This window comes from Bison bison, unplaced genomic scaffold (assembly GCF_000754665.1).
Source record: "Bison bison bison isolate TAMUID 2011002044 unplaced genomic scaffold, Bison_UMD1.0 scf7180017864461, whole genome shotgun sequence".
Taxonomy (NCBI): Eukaryota; Metazoa; Chordata; class Mammalia; order Artiodactyla; family Bovidae; genus Bison; species Bison bison.
The window spans coordinates 9,223,121-9,230,760 of record NW_011495023.1 but is presented as its reverse complement, the minus strand read 5'-3'; positions in this window follow the sequence as shown (position 1 = coordinate 9,230,760).

The window sequence follows — 7,640 nt, the reverse complement described above, 5'->3', positions numbered from 1 at the left end:
CATCCCCACTTCCCTTCTTTCTTTTTTATAAACCATAATTGTATTCAGGTATTTACCCTCTTCTACCTGGCCAGGTACCTCCTGAGCTCCAGGAGATAGGGTATACTGATTTCTTTAAGCCAAGTGTGGTGTTCCCATTTCTTTTATCAAAGTTTTAAGAATGAAGACTTAACCCAATACAACCAATGAGGTCTTCCAGGAGACTTCTGGGAGTGTGTCCTTCTAGGAAAGAGAAAAGGAACGAAATAGCCCCGTCATTGCATGTTTGTTGCATTTCACCAGTCTGTTGTCTCTGTACATGAAGCCATCTTCCGACCTGAGGTCACTACTGCCAATACCCTAAGGGAGGCAGGACAGAGAAACAGAAAGAACCTGAACGCTTGAGGATATTTTTGACAATCCGTACCAACACTTCTGTACTCCTCACTAGGTGAGATAACACATTTCTATTGTGTATAAGCCACTTTGAATAGGGTTAACTGCTGCTAGTTGCTACAACATCCTGCTGCTGCTGCTAAGTCACTTCAGTCGTGTCCGACTCTGTGGGACCCCATAGACGGCAGCCCACCAGGCTCCCCTGTCCCTGGGATTCTCCAGGCAAGAACACTGGAGTGGGTTGCCATTTCCTTCTCCAATGCGGAAAAGTGAAAAGTGAAAGTGAAGTCTCTCAGTCGTGTCCGACTCGTAGGGACCCTATGGATTGCAGCCCACCAGGCTCCTCCTTCCATGGGATTTTCCAGGCAACAGTACTGGAGTGGGGTGCCATTGCCTTCTCCGCGACAACATCCTAGATGATGAAAAAGGTCAAGCGCAGAGCCTCACACATCGAAGGCTGGCTAAAAATAGTAGTCAACATGACTATTCTCCTCTGACCTTGTCCATGGAGCCTCCTCTCACTACCCTCTGATACATCACCGATGTAACACAGATCAAACTACTTTCCATCCTTATTCTGGTCACTTCTATTCTTAAGCGAAGGGACTATTCCCTGTAGTAACTATTAACATTGAATCCAAACTTCATTTTCGAAGACAGCTTTTACAGCTCACTTGGGGAACCTACGAACAAGGCTCACATTTATCATTCTGCAGTTATGAATTATAGGTTGGGATTTACTTTATTTAGTTATACCTACATTTTTTTAGTCTAATCAAAAACATTAGGATGTATAAGCTCAATGAATTACCTTCGAGCAGAAACCTCGGTCTTTTATTACCACAAGGCAACTGAACTCCAGTAGAATCCTAATAGAAAATGAATCCTTTCCGTTTTTTGACAGATAAAACATAAAATGAATCTTTCCATTCTATTTAAGACTGGGGGACAAGACATTACAAAATGAAGTGCCACAGTGGAGAGAGACATTTTTTGAAATAGGAATTCAGAGACTACATGGATCCCACTAGAAACATAATGATTTTAATAATCAAAAAGGAAAAAAAAATAATCAAAAAGGTAATAGACTAACAGGAAACAACAGAAGCCCTTCCTTTTTAGCTTCCAAAGGAGCAGAACAGGACAAAGTCAACATATATGAAGAAAAGATTCTCTCCCAAGAGTGACAGTCACTAAGGCAGAGGCTCGTGATCGGGGGTGAGGGTGCAAGTGTGATGTAAAAAGTCACCTCGGTGAATCTGGGCCACTTCTTCCCATGGAAAAGACACAGAGATCAGCAATCACATCCCACCCAAAGGCTTGTCGGCAGGATCTGGTGAGTAAGAAGCCTTTTCAACCACCATCACCAACAGAAAGGTAACTCCCAAGGTCATTACCGAAGCCATGCTCCATCACTGTCACAGAGGTCTTTCCTGAGAACTGGGAGTGATGTCACGAGAAGAATGATGTACTGAAAGTGAGTAAAGATACAAGACGCTGGAACTCCCCTGGTGGTCCAGTGGTTAAGAATTCAGGCTTCCATTGCATGGGACATGGGTTTGATCCCTGGTTGGGGAACTAAGATCTCAAATGCTACATGCTATGGCCAAAAAAATAAGTAAAAATCAATAAATAAAAATAAAGTTTTAAAATCCACAAAATGCTGCAGAAACGATAAAGAATGTGGAAACTGGCACTTTCCCGCAGATGTAATTCTCCAGAGGCTGGTTTGTTTGGAGCCCAAGCGTCTAGGAGTCAGCACACCACAGGCCAAAACACCACCCAGCCCCCTGGATCCAAGGCTTTCCACAGGTTACTGGAAACTGCTCATGCATCAGCCCCATGAGGCTCTGAAAACCGCACAGGTGAGAAATAAATTTTCATTTCTGGCAGATCCTTAATAGCCATGATTGCCAGCTGTTTAGTAAGGTGTTCCTTCAAGTAATTACCCTACAGGGAGTTGTGGTGAGACCAGGCCGTGAGCAAACACTGCAAACCACCCAGCTCGTCCTGCCAGACAAAGTGGTTCCCCAGCCTAGCCAATGAGCCCTCAAGGCAACTGGATTTCTGAAGGCAGAACAAACCATACGCTGAAGCAAAGTACATGGCTCGTGGAATAAATAACTGGAACCTTATTAACAGATCCCACCTGCATGCAGCTTTGGGGGAAAGAGGAGGAGAAAGGCCTTGAGCTTTGCTGATGATTGACACACCCAGGGCATAGGCATCTTCTACAGAGAGGACCAGACTATCAACATCTGACCTTGGGCAGCAAGCCTTGGTCTTCAAGAGATACTGGCCCCTTATGTGAGCTGCGACAGGCCTTGGGTTTCAGCAGACACCCCTGGTCACCACCCAAGCCTATTCCCCGACCCTCTCCCTTGCTGGCAAAACCCCAGTTTGGCTCAAGTGGTCCCTCCTTGGCCAGGCCAAGGCATAGTGACGTGGCCTGTCACCCAGTTCTGACCCACAAGGAATAAGAAGATTCCCTTCCAGGAGAACCTCCTGGCTCTTGCAAAGAAACACAGGCTGAGGAATGTTCCTCTTTCTGACTCTTAGTGTCAGTGTGTGAGGATGTGAGCTTTAATTTGTCACCACCTTGGAACCAGGAGGGGGACTCACCACCACGGAGGCAGACAGAGCAAGAAGGTGGAAAGATCTGGATTTTGATGGCATCACAGAAGACACAGCACCAACCAGCTCCACAGCCACCCCCACCCCCAACCCCAGATTTGGGGGATGTGAGACAATGTGTCCTCCCAGCCACTATGCCAAGCTTCCCATTACTAGAAGCTGAAAACATAGTAACACACACTGAAGTCGAGGTCCAGCTGCAATCTCACCAAAGGTGCACATTTTGTCAACTGATTGAATACATGTCAAAATGTTTCTGTTCAATGATGGCTCTTGCTGTTTCACCAACAAATGTAACCAAGGCAAAGGTTATTTCATCTTTGCGATCTGTAAATGCATTGCCACCTGCTTCAAACTTTCTGCCTCCCTCAAATTAGCAAACTGCTGACTACTCTCTAAAAAACTCTACGAAGGCCTTTTCAGCTCTCTCGGGCCTATTTCGCTGTTCCCTAAGATTATTTCTGTGTATTTTATAAATACTTTCATCAAATGGCATTGTGGTTGTGGATCTGTGGCTGACCACTGTGTATTCCCAGTAAAAGAGGGTGTCTGTGATGGTTAAGTTGATGTGTGGACTCGACTAGGTCAGGTGAAATTTTAGTGAAAGATAAGGAGAATTTCTTTCTGTGGTTATTTCTATAATCAATAGATACATTTCATATCACTCTGCACATTCAGAGTAAACTCTTGCAAAGCTCAATTCATGCATCAAAGTCCAGATACTGTGCTTCACCAAGTGTTAGTGTTCAGTCGTGTCTTACTCTTTGGGATCCCACGGACTGTAGCCTATCAGGCTTCTCTGTCCTTGGAATTCTCCAGGCAAGAATAGAGGAGTGGGTAGTCATTCCTTTCTCTAGGGGATCTTCCTGACCCAGGGATCGAACCTGAGTCTCTGCATTGCACCTGAGCCACCAGGGGTGCTGCACCAAGTTTTCAGCTTTTAGCTCATCTAACCCTCAAGGCTTGTAAGGACTCTTGTATTTGTCATTCCAAACTTTATGCATGAGGAAGTAAATATCAGAGAGGTCATAGGTTACCTGCTGGCACAGGTAGGGAATAACTGAGCTGTGATTCCCCAGGGCTGCCTGATCCAAAGTGGATTGGGCTAAAGAGAAAATAGAAATGTCTTTGTTACCAACACCACCTCCATGCCCTCAGGGTCCTTGTAATTATCATTCATATTGTTAATGTAAATTTTATTGTTTCAGACCACCATTTAAATGGATCAGTGTTATCAGAAGTAAACACTTGCACCAAAAATTTATTGATAGAAAAGTTCTTTCACATCCATAAGCCCTTCAGAGGTGGGACATAACATCATTTCTCCTACATTATTTAAGTTTGTCAATATCAAAAAGTTACATGATATAAGACATTAAAAAAAAAAAAAAGATCTAAAATTCCAGAATTGTCTCCGTATTTTTAAGGAAGTGCCCAAATGGGAAGGGAGGAGCTTAACAAAAAGCAACTGAGGAGTTACACTACACAGTTTATACACATTATAAATAAAATAAGTAGTAAACTGTTTGACATTTAATTCACACCACTGTACAGAGTACTTCAAAAGGAAAAAAATAAAAAAGTAAATATCAAGGTTTTCTTGTATCTAGATCATACTTAATTTATAGCCCTGAACAAAATACTCTGGAAGACTAGGCGTGTTGGTAAACGATATCACTTGAAAGTTAATTTCCCGTAGTAACATGTGGTTGACTGCTGTATGTCTGCTCAACAGCCCTCCTCCCCTTGGCAGCTTCAGGCCATGAGAGCCCGACGGCCATGGGCTGCCCACCAGACTCTCACCTGCTGAGCCTTCCTCGTGGCTAAGACTGGCGTGACAGGTTCAGACCAGTGTAACCTGAGGGGAAGGATTTTCTCCAATAGTGGGAGGTCCTGCCACTCTTCCTGCCTTGCCTACTGTCCTGTGAAAGTTCATGATTCAGCAGTGGGAAGCCCCATGCCATCCAAGGGGAGGCCAAGAGACCAGAGCAGACCTGCAGGTCTATCACTGCTGTCCCAGAGTGAACCAAAGGTGGAACTCCTTGCTTATAGATGGACTGATATGTGAGACTAGCTGTTTCCTTCTTGGCTCTGCCAGTTTTACTTGGGAGATCTTTATTCATCTGAAAGTTCCCAAACTCATGCACAAGGCATTCTGCGTCATAAGAGTCAGCATCTGGCCAATACATCAGTATAAATGAAGCGGGAAAATCAATGACTGATTTTTAAAATATATTTCACAATAATTACCCAATTAAATGACAGTGCGGGTACCATTTTCCAAAATGGCAGCTGCATGTGAAGTGAAAATCTGACACCTGGCCAGTGGCCCTTGTTTGCCTCAGTTATCTGCATCTGTTTATAACTTGGCCTCATTACAGCAGACACGGCAAGGAGTACTTCCTCTTGGCAGAGCCCTTTTCTTGGTGGTGCAGAAAATGGAAGCCCTTTAATGGAGTTAATTATAAATATGGAAGGATAGAAAAGTAATCTCACCCATTTTAATTCTAACAGAGCTTGAAGCAAGACCAATTAATCTCTACCTTTCCTTCTATCTATGGTTGGATATCTCAAGGCACAACCCTTTGAAAGATTCTAAAACATCAAGAAACATCAATATTATTTGATAGAGTTTAATATTCTCTCATAATATAGACTTGGATGGTCTTACTGATCAAGAATTTTAGGTTGGACTTTTAAATTAAAATTCACTGAAACATAATTCATCAAAGTTTCTTAAGTTCACTACTTACAATATATTGATAGTCAATCATCTTACTAGGTATCCAATGTTTTTTAACATCCCCTCCTCTCTGTTAGATTCATGCCTTCAACTTGTTTATATCATTATGCTCCTGGGCTATTCAGTAACCAGACATCTGTTCAGAAATCCCTCTAGAAAGTTCCCTACATTATTTATGTCACTACTAAAGCTATTTCCCCTCCCTTAAAAAGCAGCTGCTTTACATACAAAAGAAAAATCATTATTTAGCCAGGATGTTGATAAATGATCCTAGTTTCTTTTTGCTGACCCATCATTGCCTTTTATGCACTAATTGGCTTCCTAAGCCTCTTCTGCTCTCAAAGATTGCCAAGTAGCCATTTAATTTAATAGTAAAATTTAAATGCTATTCTTCTATTCTCTCAATTAAAAGTAAGCATTTAATGATTTTATGTAAATGGTTTTAATCTCACACTCAATAGCTGATAAATGATTTTTGAAAGCTCTGAACTTTTTGTCTGCTTTTCTCCAGCAAGCTTAATATATTTTCCCCAAATTTCCACATTCCACATCATCAGAGCTTTCATCTTGTCTCAAAAGGAAAAAAAAAAAATTTTAATGCCAATTAAAAGCCAAAATCAACTATTTGCAGCCTCAACTTTCAAATGTCAGTTTGTTTTTACCCAATTCAAGTAAATTTATATAGTGTAATTCTAAACTCCACTATTTGACATTTCCTGCTGAAGAAAATCATAAGAAACTCTGTGTTGCTTTTGGAAGCAAGCGCCTCCTATCTGTGGTCAGGGGGAGGCAGGGCCCAGGCTGCTCCTTAAACTGGGGGAGGGGCGGGGTGTTCCCTTACTACTGTGCTTAGCATCCTATCTCCAGGTATTACCTGCTGTTTCTCTGCAGCTGAATGTTCTGGAGCATGGCCATCACTGAACAGGATCCCAACAGGAGAGAGGTGACATTCTGCGTTCCACATGCCACAAGGGAATTCCCATCAGGAGAAAGGAAAGAAATTCATTTTTAAAAGACCAAGTAACATTTGAGTCTTTGCATTTTTGAAAACTCGAGACCATTTTCTGCTGAATCAGCCAATCTTTCTGAAGCCTCAGAATTTCTGATTCCTATGCAGTTTAGTTTTTCTAAAACAAAAAAATGCGAAGGAAGTGTTTTGTTTTGGTATAATAAAGAGGTTCTAAATAGACCAGTTTAAAAGAAAAAAGACAATGGGGGTATGAGTACAGCCTAGTGGCTCTGCCTAGAATTCTTGGTGAAAATACTGAACTTGCCAAAAATTAGGGGTGAGGCTGGGGTGCGGGGAAGGGAGGGGGCGGTTGGGAGATTATATCTTTGTAATTAGAATGCGGTAGCTAAACTGAGCTAGAGAGAACAGGAGAGACATAGGGTCCTGCCATATACAGATGCTGCTAGTTATTTTTGTTTCACGACAAGAGTTGTTTGTAAACAGATAATTACCAATTACCACCACCACCGCATCCTCCTCCCCTCGCCCCCAACCCAAAAAAAAAGGCCTGGCCTCAAACGAGCTTTTAGTTCTACCTCTCTTTCGTCCCCATATCCTCAATAACTTTAGTTTTCTAGCCGGAGAGGGAGAAGGGAGAGGCGAGAGGAAAAGGAGAGAGAGAGACAGACGTCTGCTGCCACCCTCCTGGCTAACTGAAATGCTTGTTCCCGAGATTACAGTAATTACAGCCCCAGCGTGAGTTCCATACAAGCGCTAAATGAAACAGCACATCAATTAAAAAATAAACACTCCATTCTCGGAGAAAGACAACCCCCTGGGACGTCCTAACAAGCGTAAATGAACCTGCCAGGCCGCCCGCCCCTCGGGCCCCTCCCTGTCTAAGGTGGCTACGAGCTGGCGGGGGCCTCGCTCGTTGGC